The sequence below is a fragment of the Castor canadensis genome, chromosome 18, assembly GCF_047511655.1.
Source record: "Castor canadensis chromosome 18, mCasCan1.hap1v2, whole genome shotgun sequence".
Classification (NCBI taxonomy): domain Eukaryota; kingdom Metazoa; phylum Chordata; class Mammalia; order Rodentia; family Castoridae; genus Castor; species Castor canadensis.
Window position 1 is genome coordinate 32,958,016 of NC_133403.1, and position 24,558 is coordinate 32,982,573.

General features: G+C 43.9%; 1 protein-coding gene and 1 non-coding gene across 2 annotated transcripts in view; one reads left to right on the plus strand and one right to left on the minus strand.

Moving 5' to 3' along the window:
- Ccdc60 (coiled-coil domain containing 60) overlaps nucleotides 1-24,558 on the minus strand; it is a 172,434-nt gene that overhangs the window by 107,726 nt on the left and 40,150 nt on the right. The window lies entirely within an intron of this gene.
- Nucleotides 7,912-8,099, plus strand: LOC141419049 (U2 spliceosomal RNA). Its single transcript, XR_012443724.1, has one exon. It is a non-coding gene; the product is annotated as a U2 spliceosomal RNA (small nuclear RNA).

The following is a 24,558-nucleotide window of genomic DNA, read 5'->3' on the forward strand; positions in this document are numbered from 1 at the left end:
GACCCACAGCAACTGGGAGATGAAAAATGTTTGTTGTTTTAAGCAGCTAAGTTTTGAAGTAACCTGTAGCACAGCAATATATAATGAAAAATGCAGCCATGGAGGAATAAATTCTCCACAGGAAATAGCCAGTGATTTGGGCTACACAAACTCATTTAATTTCTCTTTAGGGTTTAATCACAGGTTTAATAGAACTTCGGCCACCACAGCAGCCTCAACCCCTGGTGAGGAAAAAGTGCTGGCTCTTTTTAAGATGTGCATTGGTCTGGGCATGGCCTAGATGTAAACAAGATCATTTCCATACCTGAGCTATCACAGGGGACAGCCAATGACGGTAGTAAGAGCTACAGACTGTTTATTTTTATTATAGTCCTTAACACATTGTTTGTACAGATTAGTGGGTTTCATTGTGATGTTTCTACATGTGTAAACATCATGCTTTGATCATACTCACCTTCCTTGCTACCCTCTCTTGTCCTCTCCTCTCTCCCCAGTACCCTAGTTCCCGTCTTCTCTAAGTACATTTATTCATTTTTTTAAAATTTTAGTTTTTACATATGAGAGTCAACATCTGGTATTTGTCTTTACTTAACATGATGTCCTCAATTCCATCCATTTGCCTGCGAATGACATAATTTTTTTCTTTTATTAGGGTTGAATAATACTTCATTAGGTATATATACCTTGTTTTCTTTATCCATTTATTCATTGGTGGGTATCCAGGCTGATTCTATGGTTTGGCTATTGTGAATAGTGCTGCAATAAACCTGGGTGTGCAGGTGCCTCTTATGTATGCTGACTGCATTTCCGGTTATGTTCTCAGCGGTGGTGTAGCTAGGTCACACAGTAGCTGTATTTTCAGTTCTATGAGGAACCTCCATACTTATTTCCATAATGGCCACACTAATTTACATTCCCACCAGCAGTGTATAAGGCTTCCTTCTTCTTTCTCTACATCCTCTGCAGCATTTGTTATTTTTTGTTGGAACTTTCTTGACCGGCATGTATGCATCTTATCATTTAAATTTTCCCAGTACATTTGGCCACGTGGCTTCTAGGATTGTCATTCTCCCCTCTCCTTCCATGGCTCCAGAGGACTCTTTGGTGCTCTGTGACATCCCTACTGGCATCATGGGGACTGATCTTGTACCTCTCACCACGAGCAGATGTTTGTTCCCTGCTGTCTTCCTAGTGATACTTCCAGTTAACATATTCTGGACAGCGAGTGTTGTGAACAGCTGTAGTTGACGAAGGAGCTTTACAAACATGAAATCAAACTATAACTGTGATCCCTGTCACCATTTCTTTCCTGGGAGGAGGAACATGACCCTCTCCCATTGTTCTCCCACTCTGACTTCAGCTGGAAGCTCCATGGGAATGGCGAGAGAGTTGGAAGTTTGGTTTCAAGATTCTGCTTATATTCATGAAATAAAGTCAAGTGGCTCCAATTTAAAATCTCTTTTGTTATGTTCAGCTTACCTCTTTACTCTGTTTTGTATTCGTATTTTAAACATAACGCTCTGAGCCGCTGACTTAAGTGGCTACGCCTTTCATCTTGTAAATTGTGTTTTCTCTCTCTCCTCCTCTGGTTTCTAGCCTTGCAATGTGTGCAGGGAGTGTGACCTTGTCATACTGCATCTTTGGTCTCAGGCACAATGCCAAGCAAAGAGTGGTTTCTTGGCAGTTATTTGTTGAGTGAGTGGATGAATGGATACTATCATCCAGTAGTTGATTTTCAACTTTTTGACTCAACTCAGAGACAAAGCCTCAAAAACCAAATCACAGGTAGGGAACAGAATATGAATGCTATTGATCAGACAATGTGTAAGTAGTAGCAAAAGATAAAGGATTGCTGATAAGATGCAGAGCTCTTCTACAAAGTAAGGAGCCAAAGATACTCTCCGTGGTGAATGAGGCAGGAAATACCAGTGTTACAGACTTGTGAAAGTTACAGAGTTAACCAATAGAGGAGGTAGAGGTAGTACAACTTTTCCAGGGAATAAGAATTGGGATAGGAAGGCTAAGGAGCTAGATTTCACCTTTCCTAACAGAAAGTTGTGAATGCATAAGCTGAGAAATCCAGGTAAGATTTAAATAATTTAGAGACATGGCTCATGGAGGAAATAACAAAAAGTGTCAGAATTGGCTGCCCTTGGGTGACAGCAAAGAAGGGGGCAGAGACAAGGGACTCCTTTCCTTTAATGGGAAATTTTTCATGCTAATTTTTTTTTACGCCTGTGTATGTTGTGATTAATTTTCTAAAAATAGAAAGACTTTGGGAGCTCTAGTTGGAATTAAAATACAGAGCCCTACTTCATTCTCTTGAAAATCAACAAGCACAACAAGCCCAGTAATATCCATCCTCATTTCAGACTCAAGACAAAATTAATTTGGAAAAGAAAATACAGCCAGGAGCAGACTTAGCAACCTGAGGAAATCCAGGGACATGTAATTGAGTAAGAATTATCGCCTTAATTACTTCTGACCAAATCAATAACAGCGCTAGATTAGAAGCCACTGTCCCCACCAATGAGGATCAAGTTTCGCAGAAACTAATTGGGGTTCAGACTTCTTTGAAAAGCAGAGCGCCTTCCTTCTCATAGTTAGCAAACAGTGTTTTTGGGTAAGGGGTGGGTGGAAGCATAACAAGACTTCAGCTGTCAGATGTCCACTCTGAGCCAAGGAGAGCCCTTCAAAGAGGTGAGGACAAGATACATTCATGGCATCAATTGTCCTTTTCACGCATTCCTGGGACAAATCAGACGTAAGCAGGTTCCTATGCAAACTAACAGGAGGCCAATAACATGCCATAAAGGTAGGTGAGGAATCATTCTTTGCAGAGTTGCAAGGATTTCGTTAAAGCTATCTTGGACGTGGGGACCTGCTGGGTGCACCTTCTAGAATTATCATGACTTTGGGGCTGGGTTAAGGTCTTACCTAGAGCCGAGATTCAAGGGTGCCCTATTTGCTTAATCTCACTGGGACCTACCTATCTCCATCACTGTTGGGATCTCTTCGTAATTGACTAGGGTTTCCTTGCTTCCCTCTCACACTCTGCACCCTGCTCTGGACTCTCCTGAACCTTGGACTTGTCAATGAGTCAACCCCATTGTCCAAGATACTAGATATTCTTTCATTCAAAAAGGATTTCCCAAGCCCCTCTCTTAGGTTCCCAGTCCAGAGGCAGGAAATACACACTCTCCCTAAAGCACACTGTCAGAGTCTCATGGTGGGTGGCCACAAATGAAACAGACAATTGCAATATCATGTAATGTGGGCTGTGGTGGGAGTGGGCTGGGGGTGTGGGTATAGTTGACCCAGCAAGGAGGCAGGGCAATCAGGATTAAAGCAAGTGATTTCCAAGTCTGAGCAGAGTCCTGATGGAGTAGGAACGATAAACATGGAAGGTGATGGATATGTTGATGAGTTTGATTTAATCATTCCACAATGGGTACATACATCAGGCCATCACATTGTAGGCCATCAATATATACATAAAACATAAAGTAAATAAATAAATGAAGAGGGAGGAGGATGGTGTGCCAGGCAGAAGGCATGGCATTGTGCAAAGACCTGAAGGTCTTTGGTACTGAAAGAAGTTAAGTCCAAGTAAAGCATACAAATAGGGTTGATGGTAGGGAAAATGGTGAGGAACAAGGAAGAAGAGACAGGAAGGGCCAAATCTTGCAGATGGATTAGGGATGTTATGCTGAGGGCAGAGAGGGAAGATAGCATTGAAGGCTCCTGAGAGCCCGCCCAGGTCACTGTGAGTGGGGTTGGGATCCCACTCACATTTGCAGTTACATGGATGAAAGCCCAATGTCTTGCTTCTGGACCCCAAGCTCACAGAGTCTGCTGCCTGGAAGCTGGACTGCAGTAGTCTCTTGCTAGACATAAGATCGAGCAGTTAGTATACTGGGGGAGGCTCCCCAGTCTCAATCCACGTGGCTTCAGAGGTAAGTACATGACACAGGTCTGTCCAGTCAGGAGTATTCCACCTCCCTGGCCGCAGGGAGCACTTTAGTCTGAGTCCCAGGACATTTTCTGCAGCTCTTGGGAGAGAGAAGATCTCTTTTTGCTGGGGTTGCTCCCGCAGAAGCAGACCAACCTAGGGCTCTTGGCGGACATCTTGGCCACCATCTTGGTAAAGCCACTCTGAGAATAAAGGCCACACAGAAGACAGAAGAGAATGCCTCCAAAGATAATGTTTGAACACTTGGACCTAACTATTCCCGCAGTGGGGTTAATACATACTCTTTGTTAGCCTCAGTCAATTTTCCGTTTTGATTAGACTGCTTGGAATTGAAGTTTTCAATCATTTGCAACTAAAAGAATCTTGACTTGGCCATGATTTTGTTAACACATTGCAGATACTTTGTCTAGATGGCCCTAAACTATATCCCAGGAGAATAATGCTATTCCCCCAGGGCTAAGGAAAAATGCACGGGGATCATTCATTTTAGAATCATCTGGGATCATCACAGCTGACAGATTACCCAGCACAATCCATCCATCATATGACAGACATGCTGTCCCAGAATCGGCTGCCGCTTACCTACTAAGTATCTTTCTAAGTGCTTACAAAGTGTGTACTAATTCACTCTCACAATTTATAGATGAGAAAAAAGGCAGAGAAGGGTTAATTTCCAGAGTTACAAGTAAGAAACAGAGGTAGGGACGAGTCTGTTTACCAGAATATCACAGACTGGATAATTTGCTTGCAATAGAGATTCACTTAGCTCACAGTTTTCCAGAGAAGACTGGGAAGGTCAAGATCAGATGTCTTTATCTGCTCTCTTCTGCTGAGGTCCTTCTTCTTGATGGAGATTCTGCAGTGTCCCAAGGCAATACCGGGCATCCCATGGTGCGAGATGGCCAATTTACCAGCTCTGGTTTCTCTTCCTTTTCTTATAAAGCCACTAATTACAACATAGGGGCCCCACCCTCATGACCTCATCTAATCCTAAGTACCTCCAAGTATCATCAACATATCACTTTGGGGATTAATTTTCCAATACATGAAATTTTGGGGAAACATTCAAACCACAGCAGGCTGAAACTCAAACTTTGGTGCACAGCAGGCACCAAAGTGTGCATTCTGCCTGCTTCACCAGCAGATAAGCAATCCAAGACTCAGAGAAGCTGGAGAATGTTCCTAGGAACACACAGCAAAGTCTCAGGACAGGACTACACAGATCCTCACTTCCCTACATGCCACCCAACAAGTACAATACGTCAATAGGATGTGGAGTCACATGGAGCTGAGTCAAAGGGGCAGACATGACATCATTTGAGATTAAGTGTCCTTGTGTGTAAAATGGAGATAATCACAGAGCCTACTTTATGGAGCTGTGTTGGGCTAATGTGTGTGTTCTTAAGACAGAGCTGAGCTTATGGGGACTCCCAGCAAATGCCAGTTGTTAATGTAATTGTTATAATTAATAAGCTGTGCTGTTAATGAAAGTATGAATGCAGGCGGTCTGCCACATGACCTTGGCTAGTGGCTGAATTACAGTGGCTGCTTGTCCGTTGGCCTGACCAGTAATCTAGGTTATTATCTGCCCTCTGCTCATGACACCAGAGCGCTATGAGAATTAATTAGAAGTTTTATAAGGTGCTGTGCACTTTGATGCTCTATAAACAGAGAAATGTGATGGATGAATATTTATATAATCCCCATTATGAGGATCTTGAATTGCTTTACTGATATTAGAAAAAGAAATCCAACCTTCCAAAGCTATGTAAATCTGTCTGAATCAAATAAAAGAAGACTGGCTTTTACCATTTGCTAATTCCTTAGAAACCTACCAAAACTGAGCATCTTAGCATCAGTAGGCTGATCTCAACACCTAAATATTGGAGGTGTGGAAGAGATACAGGGATTGTGGAGTTGTCCCTTCCTCTGGATTTGAAGTTCTTTGGGGAAAAGTTTCCATATTGTCCTCCAATGGATCCCCAGCCTTGAGCACAGGGTTTGATATGCAGCAAGCAATGGATAAATGCTTGATGTAGGGAACGATGAGTGTATGGATGAACAAACAGAAGATATGATGGATAGAAGGATGCATGGATGAATGGATGGATGGATGGACAAATAGATGAATAAACAGAGAAAGGAAAATGTGAATAGATGGATTATGCATGGAATCCTTAGGTAGTTCTGGCCCCGAATACTTGGGACAATTTTGATGGAGAGTCCCATTGGGAGAAAAAACAACTCTGTGGCAAATTGGAAAGACATTTGGCATTCCACAGACCTGGGTTACCAGCTAAGTGATGGCAGGTCTTTGGTTTTCTAAAGTTGTCTAAATATGTCTCCTTCTCCCATTAATCACTCCATCCAGGTGCCAAATATCCTCATGGTGCCTTAACCTATGAAAATAAACTTGTAGACTCATTTATACTAAGGTGGGGGTGATGTGAGGTCTGGTGACATTTTCACCTTGGAAATGGAGTGGACAGACTGAGCAAGGCTTCATACTAAATGGCGCGTGGGATAATTTCAGGCATGTGCAGAGGTCGAGGGTGTCAGAGTTCTTTTGGGGTGGGATCTTCCTGTTCTGACCACACCGAGGGGATCAGCTGGCCAAACAGGATGCCCAGAGCAACTGCCATATGCAAAGGTAGATGAGCACCAGGTAGGATGAGTGGGGACTGAGGCTGTCAGGCTGGTGGTGTCACCCTTGCCCTGCTCTTCCCCCTACATCTCCAGAGTCCCATTGAGGGTCTGTTACAGTGAATGTGGTTCCACTTGAGGCTTTGATCTTTGCCTCTGCCTGTTCTGTATTCCCTTTGAAGTATAATTGTAATTAAAAGGAGAAAAAAAAACCTTACAAGTATTAAAAAAAAAAAAAAAAAAACAGGAGCAGACACCAGATGAGGTCTGGGTACGACAGGCTCTCTTGGCAGAGTTTCCTGATTCAACAGCTGGCTCTGCATGTCAGGCTCAAAGGGAAAAAAAAATAAGTTGGCCACTTGTTCGAAGGAACTTTATTCTGAATGAGCTGGAACTGAAAAGGTCCCTTAATCCCCGGAGAGGAAAGAGCTTCTGAGCAGACGGGCGCGTGTGGGAAATATTGGCAGGAGGAGGGGATTAATTAGCTTGGATTCCAGGTCCCTTGTATGACAGGAGGGCACCTGTCTGGGTCCTGGTACATCTCTTCCTAGTACCCCAGCAACAGGGAGGACGTGAATCCAATTTGTCATCCAGGCTTCCAGAACTGGCTCTTTATCCCAAGCTAGAGTCATGAAGACTCCTTCTTTGGGAGCAAGATTAACTGGGGTCACTTGAATTGATCAAATATTCATACCCATATTTCCTTTTCTTTTTGGTGGTACTGGGGATTGAACTCAGGGCCACACGCTCGCCAAGGAAGTGCTCTACCACTTGAGCCATGTCCTCAGACTTTTTTCTTTTTGATAGGGTCTCCTGATTTTGTTCAGGCTACCTTGAACCATGATCCTCCTACCTCCCCTTCCCGAGTCTCTGGAATTACAGGTGTGTGTCATCACGCCCATCCCCCATACCCTTTTCTTAATCAAGAATTGAGTTTTGATTCGTTTGTTTGGGAAACTTCCTTGAGCATCACGTGGCCTTGAATTCCAGTTCAGTTTTACCATTCTGTGACCCTGGCTGAGTTCTAACCTCAATGAGCATCAATTCCTCATCCATAAAATAGAGACTTTAGCAATATTGCCTTTCCTTTTAGAGACACGGTGAATGAGAGATAATGAAATAGTACCTGGCATTTCGCATCTGCCTAATAAATGCTGGTTATTAAGACAACGATGCGCTCTCCAAAAGCTCCTCTGCTCTCACAAGCCCCGCCTGAACCAAACCTTACCAGGAAGGGCCAGTGCGTTGAGATTGGAAGGATCCTTGAGGCAGACTGACTATCAAATGCTGGTTACATTGCTTCTCCACCTTTTGGCTAAGATCAAGTGTAGTATCTGTTCTTATCAAGATAACATCTGATACATCCTCTATCCAAGGACAATATAGTAAATGGATTTTTGGAACAAGGAAATGGAATAGGAGCTTGTGTCCACTCCACACACTGATCTGGTACTGCAATACCTCCAGAAATGATACGCCCTTCTGGGAAAAAAAAATACTGTTTACAACACTTAACAGCATCCTCAGTAAACAGAGGAAGAATGATCAAGTGGATCTTTAGGGTCCATATTATCATGTTATCACTTACTGCTTCTTCCCAAGGACCATGGGGGAAGTCCTTGGTGCAGTGCACTGTCCCTATTCCCCTGCTGCACCCACAACCCAATCCCTTTCTGCGGGGCCTCTTTCCTTGGCTGCTATCCTGGTTTCCCACCAACATTCTTGCCTCTTTACAGTCTGTAGTGAGTTGAACAGTGATTCCCACCCCCCCCATTTATATTTTCAGAATGAGAACTTATTTGGAAATAGGGTCTTTGCTAATATAATTAGATAAGGTCACAGTGGATTAGGGTAGGACCTAAATGCAATGACTGGTGTCCTTAGAAGAAGAAGAGAGGACACAAAGAGAAGAACGATGGTGAACATGGAGGCAAACAATGCAGTGATGTGTCAGCAAGCCAAGGACATCAAAGATTGCCAGAGCCACCAGAAGCTCTGGAGAGCCCCAGAGGGAACCAACCCTGATGGCACCTTGATTTAAGACTTCTGACATCTTCAATTGTGAGAGGAGAAATTTCTATTGTTTTAAACCATTCAGCTTGTGATAATTGGTTATGCAGCCATAGCAAATGAATGCATCGTCTTTCTATGAAGTGAACCTTACCATTATTCTCTCACTTAAAACCCTTCACTGGCTCCCCATTGGTCTCAAAATAAAATCTCCATTCCTCAGACTAGTCTACAGAGACATTCATGGCTTTGCCTCTGTTGGCCACACCTCTACCTCCACACATTCTGTCCTGCAGTCACTCTGAATAGTTTTGAAAAGTACTGAGATCTTACTGAATATCCTGCAGGTGATATTCATTCTCTCCTCTCACTTGGAAGACTTCTACTCATCCTTCAAAACCCAAGTTAAGTAACATCCGCATTGTGAAGCTTTCCCAAGCACCTCCTTCAATCCTCCTTCTGCATTCCCACAGCGTGTTGGATAAGCCTCTCTTCTTGAAATACTGAGCTCTTGCACCAAAGTCATTTGTTTTATACGTCTGGCCCTATTTGTGTGTGAGCTCCTGAGATCAGAGCTGGCCTTGACTTTGTGAAGGATCAATAAATGTTTGTTGGTAGACTAAACAATTTTGTGTAATATGTTATGGAGATGGAGGGAGATGACACTACTTAACAGGAGATACGACAGCTGGGGAGGTGGCTGACTCTAAGCAAGGTCGACAGGATATAAAGGATCAAGTTACCTAATTTTCCTAATCAGTGTTGAGCAGACCAGTTGTCCAATTAGTTGGTGCCTGTCATACCCCAGTCACTCATGAGAATTAGTGTTTTTCTGTGTGTGCAGAATTCTTCCAATTCTAGGAGGAATTAGAGCATACAGTTGTGTTGAGGGGGATGTCTGGGAGCAGTAAGAGCTCTTTCTGGGTTTTACAGGGACCATGAAGTGTGGTCCCTTTATGGATGAGCACATGGTGAGTGGACGCCAACCATGTGGATCCCCTGTAGCATGAAATTACCCCCTAATTCCTCTATAGCAGCAAGAAATAACCAGAGGAAATGCTTATAAGAAGACAAAAGAGATGGGTAGGGGAGACGAGAGGTAAGAATGTGAACTTTAGTGCCAAGCAGGCATAGGTTTCAAATCCTCAGTCTTCTACTTCTGGTAGAATGACCTTGAGTATGTCCTTTGTCATCTCTGAGCCTCATTGCTTTCATCCCTATCCTGGGGAAGATAGTCCTAATACCTGCCCTGAGGTGTGGTTGTGACATTTAGGCTTTGTGTATCTAGAGTGCCTGGTTTGTAGCAAGCTATGGGCAAATGGTGTCTCTGTCAATTTTGAGTTAGTATGAATATTATTAGTTCAACAAATATTTTCTGAGGGCTTATTAAGGGCCTGTCATTGTTCCAGGATCTTGAGACTAGAGAATGCTTGTGCTCAAGATGCTGAGGGTGGTGAAAGACTGTTTTACAAGACCAAAGAGGGTGTGTGTGTGAGCGCTTGCTTTCGGAAGGTGCTTGTTAATATCTGATGACTTCAGCTGTAGCCCTGTTGGGCCAGAAAAGGCCATCCAACCTTCTGTCATCCTGTCCACACCTTTGGAGAGAGTCCCATTAAATGAATCTATATTTCCTCACTGAATCCCTTTGCTGAAAATGTCGCACACAAAAGCAGGAAGTTATGGACTGGTGATATTTCTCTCCTCTTGAAACCTGTCCAGGTGTGGGCATGGGATGCCAATTTGAAGGCTCTTTTTTCAGTTACTGGGAGAAAATTCCATCTGCAAAACTATTCTTGTGATTTACTGTCTGAGTGCAGGTTGATTAATCATGTTTGTCTGTGTTTATTCAACCTACATTTCAGAAGTAGGGCTAGGGGCGTGGCTCAAGTGGTAGAGTGCCTGCCTAGCAAGCACAAGACCCTGAGTTCAAACCCCGATACCACTACCAGGGTTTATTGCAGCTGCAGTTAAAAAATACACACATGCTCCCCATGCATTTTTGAGCCTATGGTGTGGATAGAAATGCAGACAAAATCCACACTATTCAGGAGCTGTGAAAGCAGAGGGAAGAATAAAACAAGAAATGCATGGAAATCTTTCATGTTTTAGTGAGGCATATTCCTGCCCCCCACAACCAAGGAAAACAGAAGCTTTATTTCCTGCACTGGGAGTCTAATCTTTGAAATGGCCCCAAATCTCATTCTAACGAGTACACATGATTGAGTTTGTCTAACTAGAGAATTAATGACCTGTAAAATGTGTGTGAGCACCTGGCAAACCTCAAGAGCTGTCTCTTAGCACTTGCACCTCACAAAGGAGATCCAGAGTTGACATACATGGCTTGGTTTGGATCAGGAGGCAAAGACCAGTGTCCTCCAGAGAGAAATTCTGCATAAACAGGTGGTCAGCGTGTTGTAGCTGAACATCAAATGGCATGGCTGATTCCCTGATTGACTCATTGTTTCCATTAATATTGACTCAGCATCACTACCTGTTAAGCTTGGTGCAGAGTGTGTGGCATTAGAGAGCACAATGATAAGGACAGTCTTTCTTTCTTTTTGTGGTACTGGAGTATGAACTCAGGGCTTTGTGTTTGTGAAACAGACCCTCCTCTACCATACCTCCAACACTTTTTGTTCTGGTTACTCTGGAGATAGGGGCTTGTTTTCACCCAGGCTGGCCCAGTCCGTGATCCTATTTTATGCCTCCTGCTGTTGCTGAGATGGCAGGCGTGTCTCATCACACCCGGCTCTTTTTCGGTTGAGATGGGGTGTCATGAGCTTCTTACCCGGGCTAGCTTTGAACCTCAATCCTCCTGGTCTCAGCCTCCCAAGTAGCTAGAATTATAGACATGAGCCATGAGTGCCTGTCATGAGTGCTTATGCCCCTTGTGTTGGCTAAGAACTTAATGTGGAATCTCTCATTCATTCCCCACCATGATCCTACAAAGTCAATGATACTATTATCAATGCCACCATTTTCTTGTGTGTGGTGCTGAGGATCGAACCGAAGACCTTCTGCATGTTATGCGTGTGCCTTACCTCTGTGTGACTCTGTGTGACCTCTGTGTGACTAGAGAATTAATGACCTGTCATCACCGTTTTACAGATTGGAAAACAACAACAACAAAAAGACTAATCAATCTCAACTCTAAACTCTCAGGGAAGAAGCAGATTGGCCCAGTTTGGGTTAAGTGTCCACTTCTGCTCACTTAAGGTGAAGTAGGGCTACCATATAGTTCAAGGTGAGGACAGTCTGCAGAAGGTGACTCTCAGAGAAATAAGGCATCGGGGAGCAGCCACTGTTTTCCATGTCTGTCAATCAGCAGAGAGTGGATGTGGAGCGAGATGGAGAGGATAAGAGGAGACTGATATTCCCTGTCCTGGAACCACTGCTTTGGGAGGTTGCATCTTCTACCACTAACTCTATAGGGTTCCACTTGTCTCTTAGGATAAAGGCCATTGTTTGGTCTCTGAAATGGTTTGTGTTTGTGTTACTTACGACTGAAAGGACCCGAATTAGCTGGTCTTGTCAGCACAGAATTCTTAGTTATTTCCAGGGTCCTGTTTCTAGGTTTGACCTCTGCTCTTTCCAGTAACTATGCCCAGGATTGCACAGTGGAATGAAGCAACTGAATGCAGGGGAGGGGCAGAGCACTCATTCATGCCAAGCAGGCCACAGGCAGGTTGCTGGACCCCACTGCAGAAGGCTTCCAGAAGGTGGCAGCTCCAGGCCAGGCATTTCCTCAGAGGTCAGAGGGAGGACAAAGATCCCGGCCTTCACTCATCCTAACACAGAAAATTCACGTGAACCTGCACATCAAAATATTCTTAGATTTCTCCAGGGGTCTCAACAATGACAATAACAATAGCTCACAGATATTGCTATGTGCTGGACCCCAACATGTCCTTCACATACACTATTCTGTGTGGCATTTACAACAACCCTTTCTTGCAGGGATTGTTACTTTTATTGCTGTTATTGCATAAACTGAAGCCCAGGATGGTTCAATTAATGTGGCCAGTCACACAGCTATCAAGTATGTTAGGAGGTATTCAAATCCAAATTAGTCTGAGGCCAGAGCCCAAATTCCAACATTACATCCATGTCTAAGACATTGAGCCATTCTGTAGTATTCCAATAACTCAATGGTTAGTGTCAAAATTCTTGGGATCCACAGCTCAGAATATCTTCCATAAATCCTGAAAGCACCGGATGTACAAGGCATTTCAGAGAAGATAAGAAACACACACAAAGGGGTGGAGGGGCAGCTTTGTGGGTGTGTGATTGTATAGTGTGCATAAGGCCCTGGGTTCAATCCCCAGCACTCCCCCCAAAGAATCACACACATATACATGCATACACATATGTGCATACATTTTTGGGTATGTATGTGAAATACACATATATGTATTTGAACTTGGAAAAAGAAGTCACATCTGGTATCGACAGTCACAACAGGGCTACTGGTGCCACCGTGGCTGAGAGCAGCTGAGGTCAGCTGCATAGATATTTGGGTGACCGTCCTTTTACTGATTTCCTTGAATTTGACATGGCTCAGCAGCTTAATGTCCTCCCTTTGCATATTTTTAAAGTCATTTGGAACTGAGTGTCTTGGTGAGATGAATGGGTAACACCTGCTTCCAATTGGGGAATTGTATCACACAGGACCTCTAGTATGTACTCTACTGAGGTCTGCCTAGTTGTCCTAGTGCTAAACCCCAGGAGATGAAGTCCGGTGGTATGGCTGCTTTGAGAACCTTCATGGAAATAAATGTCAATGAAGGCAAAAAGAATGAGCACTTTTTGCAATCCACCTGCCACTGTTCTTGGTTAAGATCATCTACATCCTTCCTTCTCAAAGTGTAACTCTGGAGCCAGAAATGCCTTCATCAACTGGGCCTCTGTCAAAAGTGTGGTCTCAGTCCCGTCTTGGGGTTGCAGAACCTGAGCCCTCCTTTTGACAAGATCTCCAGGTGGTCTGTGTGTGTTAGACTTTGAGAAGCAAGAGCTCCTGGAAGTCATCGTGTGATTAATCTGGAAATTCTTTTTTTTTTTCATTTTTCTTTTATTATTCATATGTGCATACAAGGCTTGGTTCATTTCTCCCCCCTGCCCCCACCCCCTCCCTTACCACCCACTCCGCCCCCTCCCTCTACCCCCCCAATACCTAGCAGAAACTATTTTGCCCTTATTTCTAATTTTGTTGTAGAGAGAGTATAAGCAATAATAGGAAGGAACAAGGGTTTTTGCTGGTTGAGATAAGGATAGCTATACAGGGCATTGACTCACATTGATTTCCTGTGCGTGGGTGTTACCTTCTAGGTTAATTCTTTTTGATCTAACCTTTTCTCTAGGTCCTGGTCCCCTTTTCCTATTGGCCTCAGTTGCTTTAAGGTATCTGCTTTAGTTTCTCTGCGTTAAGGGCAACAAATGCTAGCTAGTTTTTTAGGTGTCTTACCTATCCTCACCCCTTCCTTGTGTGCTCTCGCTTTTATCATGTGCTCATAGTCCAATCCCCTTGCTGTGTTTGCCCTTGATCTAATGTCCACATATGAGGGAGAACATGCAATTTTTGGTCTTTTGGGCCAGGCTAACCTCACTCAGAATGATGTTCTCCAATTCCATCCATTTACCAGCGAATGATAACATTTCATTCTTCTTCATGGCTGCATAAAATTCCATTGTGTGTAGATACCACATTTTCTTAATCCATTCGTCAGTGCTGGGGCATCTTGGCTGTTTCCATAACTTGGCTATTGTGAATAGTGCCGCAATAAACATGGATGTGCAGGTGCCCTGGAGTAACAGTTTTTTGGGTATATCCCCAAGAGTGGTATTGTTGGATCAAATGGTAGATCGATGTCCAGCTTTTTAAGTAGCCTCCAAATTTTTTTCCAGAGTGGTTGTACTAGTCTACATTCCCACCAACAGTGTAAGAGGGTTCCTTTTTCTCCGCATCCTCGCCAACACCTGTTGGTGGTGGTGTTGCTGATGATGGCTATTCTAACAGGGGTGAGGTGGAATCTTAGTGTGGTTTTAATTTGCATTTCCTTTATTGCTAGAGATGGTGAGCATTTTTTCATGTGTTTTCTGGCCATTTGAATTTCTTCTTTTGAGAAAGTTCTGTTTAGTTCACATGCCCATTTCTTTATTGGTTCATTAGTTTTGGGAGAATTTAGTTTTTTAAGTTCCTTGTATATTCTGGTTATCAGTCCTTTGTCTGATGTATAGTTGGCAAATATTTTCTCCCACTCTGTGGGTGTTCTCTTCAGTTTAGAGACCATTTCTTTTGATGAACAGAAGCTTTTTAGTTTTATGAGGTCCCATTTATCTATGCTATCTCTTATTTGCTGTGCTGCTGGGGTTTCATTGAGAAAGTTCTTACCTATACCTACTAACTCCAGAGTATTTCCTACTCTTTCTTGTATCAACTTAAGAGTTTGGGGTCTGATATTAAGATCCTTGATCCATTTTGAGTTAATCTTGGTGTAGGGTGATATACATGGATCTAGTTTCAGTTTTTTGCAGACTGCTAACCAGTTTTCCCAGCAGTTTTTGTTGAAGAGGCTGCTATTTCTCCATCGTATATTTTTAGCTCCTTTGTCAAAGACAAGTTGCTTATAGTTGTGTGGCTTTATGTCTGGGTCCTCTATTCTGTTCCACTGGTCTTCATGTCTGTTTTTGTGCCAGTACCATGCTGTTTTTATTGTTATTGCTTTGTAATATAGTTTGAAGTCAGGTACTGTGATACCTCCTGCATTGTTCTTTTGACTGAGTATTGCCTTGGCTATTTGTGGCCTCTTGTGTTTCCATATAAATTTCACGGTAGATTTTTCAATCTCTTTAATGAATGTCATTGGAATTTTGATGGGAATTGCATTAAACATGTAGATTACTTTGGGGAGTATCGACATTTTTACTATGTTGATTCTACCAATCCATGAGCATGGGAGATCTCTCCACTTTCTATAGTCTTCCTCAATCTCTTTCTTCAGAAGTGTATAGTTTTCCTTGTAGAGGTCTTTCACATCTTTTGTTAGGTTTACACTTAGGTATTTGATTTTTTTTGAGGCTATTGTAAATGGAATTGTTTTCATACATTCTTTTTCAGTTTGCTCATTGTTAGTGTATAGAAACGCTAATGATTTTTCTATGTTGATTTTATATCCTGCTACCTTGCTATAGCTATTGATGATGTCTAGAAGCTTCTGAGTAGAGTTTTTTGGGTCTTTACGGTATAGGATCATGTCGTCTGCAAATAGGGATATTTTGACAGTTTCTTTACCTATTTGTATTCCTTCTTCTTGCCTAATTGCTCTGGCTAGGAATTCCTAATCTGGAAATTCTTATACTGAAAGAATGGGTGGTGGATTCCCTGAAAGTTTCATTCGTTCATTCATTTATTCATTCATCTTTTTATAAAATACACTTAGCATCCATTGAGTGCCAGTCACTGGGACCACAACTGTAGACAGGAGAGAGATGATTCCTGGTCTCATAAAACTGACTGTCTGGAGGGAGAGGAAGACATCAGACAAGCACTTAATTAGTTATTTTGGTAAAAACCACAGCAAGCACAGCAAACACACTGCTACAGAGGGACCTATGTGGTGGCAGGGAGAACTTAACAGGATGATTAGAGGAGGTTTCTTTGAGGGAAGTGATACTGAAACTGGGACCCAAGTACTGACAAAAGTATACTTGTGAAGGGGGCGTTCAAGGCACAAGGAGCCACTGTGAGGTATATTTAAGATGCTACTGCTTTGTCCTGTGAATTTTGAAAGTGGTTTTATTGTAGCCCTGTGTGTAATAGTGCGGTGTGAGGAGCCCTTTTCCTCTCTAAGACAAATGCTTGATGACACACTTATTTCTATAAGTAACATGCAAAATTTCAGATGAACAGCCACGTATCTCTATGGAGAAAGCCCACCTCTTTCTCATGGGCAAGCATCAGATAGGAGCTATAGTAGAGAGGAGAGAAAGATGTCTTTGCTATCCACTTACTTTTTCCCAGCCAGTATCAATAATGTGAACAAAACCACCATCCTGAATGAATGGCAAGCTTGCTCTGTGTGTGTGAGTGTGTGTGTATGTGAGTGTGTGTGTGTGTACGAGCACATGCAAATGTGTGTGTGTTGGTGGTGGCAATTTATGGAAGTGATGGGAGGTTGGAGGAGGCTAATCCTTGAGATGCCTCAGCCATGGTCCTTAGCCTGCCATGGTCTGCAGTCCCCTCCCCTTACCTGATCTACCTACTTCTGTCCCAAGCCTGTGTCAGGTATTACAGTTTTATGAATGCAAGAAGTGTGTTCAGGACTTGACCCTGGGAAGCGTGTGGGGGGATAGGGAAGGGTGACACAGAAGAAGAAAGAGTGTTAATGAGCGAGCATGTTTGCATGGTCAGCCCTGCTGGGGCCACTAGGCAGGTAGTATGGAGTACGGGGTCAGCAAACTTACCTAGAAAGGGTCACATAATAAATACTTCAGGCTTTGTGGGCTATACAGTGTCTGTCACACACATCTGCCTTTATAGTATGAAAGCAGCCATAGACAAATACAGAAACAAATGAATATGACTGTGTTCCAATAATACTTTATTTATAAAAGCCAGATTTGACTGATGGGTTGTATGTTATTGATTCTTGTATAGATTGTGTTTCAGAATTGTTGCCTCTGAATGCAAGGCAAACAGAATATTTATTCACCAATATTTTGTCTTCTTGCTCCTTTTGGAATGCCCCAGGGGATAGAGGCTGAGCCTTGATGTAGCTCAAACAACCCAGAGAGGACTGTTTTACAGTCAGTGAAACAAGGCTCAGAGAGGCAAAATGGTGTGCCTGAGGTCACACAGCTGAGAAGTGGTCCTGATTGAAACAGTGTTGGTCCCTATGATATTCATGCATTGTGAAGGCCCTAAAAGAGGGACATTGTTTGTGGCATTTCCACTTGCATTTTAACACCTAGTAAGGAACTTGTATTCTACAGTACACAGTTTAGAAAGTGGGTCACCATAACCTCTGTGAAATGGATTTTCTTCTGCTTCCTGAATTGTTACAGAGCACTTGAGAATCTAAGCAAAAACAAAGAAGGATAATTTAAGTATTCTTTATTCTTAAGAATCTTTTTTTTTTGAGTTTTTGATTATACGTGTTTCTAGGATACATATACAGAACTTTTATAAATCAATAAAAACACAGCAAATAGGAAACAAGGCAAATGATACAAGTGTTTAATTATCAGAAGAGAAAATACTTCTCTGCTCATGATAGTCTCAAATACTTAAGCATCTTGAGCAGGGTAAGGTGGCACATGCCTGTAATCCTAGCACTTGGGAGGCAGAGGGAGGAGGATTGTGAACACAAGGCAAGCCTGGGCAACACAGTGAGACCATATCTCGACAAACAAACAACAAACAAAATTAAATATCTTACGAAGGGTGCACGAAGCTGTGAGGTAACTGGCTCAGGTACTCTTTGTAGGCTGAAAATTAGGATAGATTTTCAGGAGGGCACTTTGATTAATAAAATTCATTTCCTCCCACTTTCTTCTTCCTAGACCCAGAGGAATAATTACAAAAGGTTTCCTTGCCATGGACAGGTGTGTGTGTGTTAACTTGCAGCCTAATCCTGGTCAATGGTACCTCACGAAAGCTGCAGGGTGGTATCTATGCATGCCAGCTAGAATCTCTCCAGCCACTGTGCTGGCACCGCAGAGGCATCCCCCACCCACTGGTGAGGGTAGACCAGAAAGATGGGAAGAAAGTGCCTGCGTCCATGAGGGTGGCAGCGAGCCACTGAGCTAAGCATCTCTGGAAATGTTCTACCTTCAGACTCCTCGGTCCCTTGGGCCATCTTCATATGTGCAATCCAAAGTATCTTAACAGCTATAACGATCTTGCCTGTATAGAAATATGGACTCGTGTGTCCTAACGGGCAATGCATGAGTATTTTGTCATTGCCTCACTAGTGAGAAGTTAAAGAGGAACTCAAATGTGCATCAGTGGGGGCCTAGTGAAATAAATCACAGGTCAATAACACCATTGACTTCTAGGTAGCCATTAACGACAATAAAGGAATCTTTTTTAAAAGGTTTATTTTTGATATTAGGTCTTGCTATGTAGGCCAGGCTGGCCTTGAACTCACTATGTAGCCCAGGCTGGACTTGAACTCATGATCCTCCTGCTTCAGTCTCACAAATGCTGGGATTCTAGGCATGCACCACCATGTCTGGCTAATAAGGTAAATCCTCCTGTACTGATTCCAACATGGGAGGATTTCCAGGACATGTTCTTAAGTTTTAAAAACGTGTGAAAGAAATGCATGTGGCATAGCCTTAGCTCTGAAAAACAAAGTAGTTTTAAAAATAAAATGTGTGAAGATTCAGATATCTGTATTCATACCTACAGAGAAAAGGTGTGGGAGGACCAACGTCGTACTCATAAAAGTTTTTACCTCTAGAGATGGGAGGTGAACAGGGAATGTTAAGAGAGACATTTGATTATTTTTTTATTCGTAGGCCTTGCTCTTTTGGTAACAGAAATGGATGGATTTGTGACTTTTGTCATAAAAATAATGTCCAGAAGCTATCTTACCTGCTCATTAGCAAAGACTGGAAGGTATAGATGCAAGTTTTGTTTAAACCATGCATACAGAGGTTTCTTTTAACCAAGGTTTCAAACCTCTAGGGAACAAAGAGGAGGTTCACCTCGGGCCTGCCAATGTTTTCTTGTGTGTAGCACAATTACTTGAGCTGGATTCAGTGTTTCTAATCAAAAGCTACTTGTCAAGTAAGAAATGTCACTTTTCCTAGTATGCATCAACAAAGCTTTGTGGGGACTGAGTCTGGAAAGTGGAAGAACTGCTTCATTATAATTGAGAGAGAGAGAGAGAGAGAGAGAGAGAGAGAGAGAAGGAGAAAGAGACATAGAAGGAGAGATGGAGAGAGAGAGACAGAGAGACAGATACAGAGAGACAGAGAACCCAAGGAGATAGGAGAAGAGAGATGGAGAGAGATAAATTGGAGGGGAGGGGAGAAAGGAGGAAGAAGAAGGGAAAAGGGCAGAAGAGAGTGAAGGGGAGGTGGGTGGGTGTTCTGCCTAGGACTCTGGAGAATTCTCCATAAAAATATCCCCCGCTGTCTCCCAGCAAGGCTCTTCTCTCCCAGCGACTTGTTGCCATTGGAACTTGACCTTCTAAAGGAGAGAAGCTTCTTCGTGTCGCTTGGGCTGGTAATGACAGACTTGTGGGCATGGACTGTGTCGTAATTGCCTTCCAGTTGTCTCCTACATTTTTCTGGGTTGGGTACCATTAGTCTCAAGTCTCCTGTTGTGTGACCATTAAATCATTCTTTCCTCTGACAGTGTCATTTCTGGAGGGAAAATACAGTAGCGGTCCCCAGGACTGGAATGCTGCCACCTGGTCATTATGTCCCACAGTCCTCAAACTGCCACCCCCAAAGACACGTCTTTGATGCGGATACACAATGCCCCCCCCAGACTAACAGCTCTGCACACCCATTAGAGCAGAATTATCTTGCCTGGCGAGGACCCACTAGCACTAATTTAGGAGCCTGCGTCTGGCGAATGGGTGTGAAGAAAAGAAGAATGGCAGGGAAGATATATATTTTTCTCCAGAAATCAGAAAAGATGCCCCCTTAAGGATGTCACTGGTTTTTTTTTTTGCTCCTGGTGAGAGATGGAAGTGAAAAATTTTCAGACAGGGTCTAATTGTCATCTGAAATGAATGGCTGAGAAGGGGGAGGTCTGAGGTGTACTGACTGTGGGGGGAATGAGGTGGGGGGATGGTCTTGAGACTGGTTTCCTACAGCTGAGCTGTGGCACTGGGTAAACAGGAGGCTGATGAGTCTTGGGCAAGGCACGACACAAACAAGACCTGCCCCCCGTGAACTCATTCTTTCATTCACTGGTGTTCACACTGTGCTGGGCATCCTGCTAGGTGCAGGGGATATATAGCCAGGAACCAAGTATGCTCAAATTGGGAATTTGAGGAGTGGAACCCCAGGACTGCTTACAAAGGTGCAGAGTTAAAGGATGCCTGCAAGGGATGGTGCAGTGCCCCAGGCTTGGCTTGGCAAGAGTAGGGAGCCTTTGCCACCCTTAGGCATGGAGGGGCAATGCAAGGGAACAGTAGCTGTGGAAAAGCCATGCAACAAGCTGTGGCCTTTGGCAGAGAAAGTCGCAGACAGCCAAGTCAGTGCAGAGGGAAGGAGATGGGAAGAAAAGTGCCGACCTTTCTCTCTTTCCTGTCCTTTGATTTCCTAGTGGTGCTTCCTGTTTGCTGAATCTAACCAGAAGCAGGAGAGCAAGGAGGTCATTCATTTGTCATCCTCCTGGAGCATGTGGCACGGAGGAGAAGAGTGGTGAGCGGCCTTGGAAGGTAAATGGGACATTTCTGGCACCTTCTTGGGTGTCATGGAGCTTACATTCTACTTGGGGGAGATGGAGCAGTAAACACATAAGCCAGAGGCTCTGTAACTTAAGGGCCCCAGGCCAGATGCTGTAGTTCATGCCTGTAAATCACAGCTACTTAGAAGGCAGAGATCAGGAGGATCACATTTAGATGCTGAATTGGGCAAAAGCACAAGATCCCACCTAAAGGATAACTACAGCAAGAAAGGGCTGGTGGATTGGCTCAAGTGGTAGAGTACCTACCTGCTTAGCAAGTGAAAGGCACTAAGTTCAAACACTTACTGCCAGAAAAAAAATGGACCCCCTCCCAAACCCCGACTAAGCCAGGGAGCACCTTCATGTGCTCTCTGCATTTGGATGCAACCCTGTGCCAGGGCAGAGTGGGCTGGTTATCAGCCCCCATTCAATTTTATGGTCAGGAGCTTGTGTGGAACTCAAACCATAAAACACAGTCCCTGACCATTGATGAATCAGTGTCAGACACTTGCTTAAGTCCAAGTTGGAGGAGAATGCAAGCCAAGGGGAGACAGAGGGAATTTTGTCCACATTTGATTTCTCATTGTTCTAGGATCTGCTGCCTTCCTGTCAGCCCTGTTGTCACTGAGGGTCACTATGGTGACCCAGAAAAGGCAGGTTGCAGGTGATATACAGAAGCAGACTTTCCAGAGCATTTAGCTTGGTCATGCTGGTGACATGGTGACAGACATGGCCAAAAAGGGGCCTTGAGGAGGTTCAAGTGGGCTGCTCCAAGAGCCAGCCTTGCAGCCAACCTCACAGGCAGTTAGAAACCAGGGCAGGTCCTGTGCAAAGTTAGTCACTGGTGGGAGCTGCCTGGAGCTCGCTGGGGACAACATGACTCTCTTCTTCCAGCACCAGCTCCCTGAACTGTAATGAGCAATTTGTCTTTCAGCCTTGATCTGCTGTCAGCAGGGCTGACACTGAGTTGGAGTATTAATTTCTCCTCGAGCTGTCTTACATTGCAGTTGACAGAGAGACAAAAAAAATCAAGTTGATTTGCAGGATCCAGAAGCCCATCACCCTGCTGCTTTTGTCAGCAGTAAAACTGTGAGGAAAGATGAGGTCTGAGATGTGCTCCCCTTCTTTTCTTAAGAAGCAGATGCTGAACCCCTAATGAAAAAAGTACCTTTCATTTTGCAACCCTGGGTTTGACACCTCCCTCCCATTGGTCTTCCTATCTGCATGGCATCTTTGCTCTGTCTCTTTCAAGGGACCAGACAGAGACATTACAGAGAAACCATGGGTACCCCAAATCTTTTCATCTGTCTGTAAAGCACTCATGAATATGCTCTCTTGAATGTCTCCTGTATTTTTTTTTTCAGATTGTGTGTTATTCAAGAATCTGTTGTTGGCAGAAGGGAAAATAGATCCATCCCACTCACGTTTGATAAGATACAGGAAATCTCACCGAATCCAATGACAGGAAACTTGGCCAAGATCTGCAAATTTCTGCACACCTGCTTCTTTCCTCTTCCTGTCTCTCCTGGCTTCTTTTGTTTCCTTATGCAACTCATCATGGCTGTGCCCCCATGGCGGTCTTAGCCCTGGAGTTTATTGGCTCCTCATCTCTCTAGACTGGGGCTATCTGAATCAGTCTGTCAGGGTCCCAAGTCTTAACTGTCAGATGAAGAAAGATGATTGGGGCAGCTTGGATCAGATGTTTCTCTCTGGTCCAATCATCTGTGACCTGCAGGGTGAGACTTTGTGGAATATACACCTTTCTAGAACTTCCAGAAAGAGATGCTCTACTGGACAAAAGTGGTTGTGGATTTAAATCTCTATTCATCCAGCCACTTCCTGATTATGGTCTTTGATAAGTTACCTAATTGCTCTAAGTTTCAGATCTTCACACAGCATGGATGGGGTAATATTTACCTCGCCCTGTTTTGTGGATATGTTGAACGAGTCTGCATGCGTAAGATGTGGATTAACGTATCTGGCACACAGTAAATGCCCAATAAATGTTAATTAGTTGTACAGACGACATCCTTTCGGCCCACCTTCCACTTCAGCTGCTGTGGTGGGGGACAGTTTCTGCACACGATGACAATGTCCCACCTCCTATGTATACCTGCATCTCCCATTTCTGCCTTAGGGAGGGCTTGGGAGCCCATTGGGTCTTCATTCAGGTGCAGCCCACAAGTTAGGAGGCACAACCCCAAACTGAGGCAGAATGGAGGAGGATAAACACTCCAGCTCCTCACTCGGAGGCTTGCTTGTACCCAGTTTGCTCACAGTTGTGAGAGACTCAGTAATGCACTCTTCGTTGCTTCCTCTTTCTCCTCTATCTCACTCTCCTCACTTCCAAATTTCTGCATCCTGGGATAGATAAATCAATTCCCTGTACCCAAGCTCCTTGTCTCAGGCTCTGCTTTTGCAGAAACCAAAATGAAAGCAAATAGTAAGTTAATCAGTGAGTTGGCTTGTTGACATAGGAAAGGGGTCCAGTTAAGCTGCCACCTGGAGTCATGCCTGGGCACCAAGCTTCAGGAACATTGCTAGCAGCCAGGCACAGGGGAATTTCCTCATGTGAAAATCTCTGCCAGGGTGGGAGGAAAGGCTGCTAAGAAAGGAAGGGCAATTCCTATGTTTTTATGGCATTTTTGACAGCCTCATCTCAGTGGGGAGGGGGTTCACATTAAGGGTGTCAGGATGGGTGGGTGGCGAGACAGTCATAGCTCAGTGGCCTGGTATTTGTGGAGAAGCATAGCTATCATCATGGTGTGATGTTTAGACTGGTCTGTGGCCTCTCCTTGCACTTAGGGTCAAGGCCACACTTCTTATAACAGGCTTCAAAGTTTGTGACTCAGCCTGAGTATATGTTTCCATCCTTGTCTCCTACTGCACCCTGTCACCCGCTCTGCTCATTCATTCACTCATTCCTACTTCATTGAACATCTACCATGGGCCAGCCAGAGTTGCTTCTGTTTCTCATGCCTCAGGGCCCTGCCGGGAGGACTATACCCCTCCGTGGCTAAGAGCTCCCAGCTCCCTGTTCTCCTCCTCTATCTCACTCCTCACAAATGGGCCCAACCTGTTCCTTTTGGATCCTTAGTGACCAGTGTGCAGCTGGGCACATGGTGGGACATCAGGAAACGTCTGCTGATGGGTTAAATATTGAAGGAGAAATTTTTGGAAAAAGGAAATGCAAAAGGGCTGGCGGAGTGACTCAAGTTACCTCTTGAGTGCATCATGGTAAAACACTTCAATTTGTTATTAAGCTTATGCACAGATTTAATAATTTAATTAATGGAGATTGAAAAGAGAAAGAGAAATGTGGCTAGGTGCCTGAAAATCAGCTCTATGTTTGCTGAGGAAGAAGAGAGGTGAGGATTTGCCTGGATGGATATATGAATATCAAATCAGTCTTTCTCTGCCTCTCTCTCTCTCTCTCTCTCTCTCTCTCTCTCTCTCTCTGTCCTTCCCTCCCTATCTCTCTCTCTGACTCTCATTTATGGTAAAAATGAGAAGATCATGCAAAGGT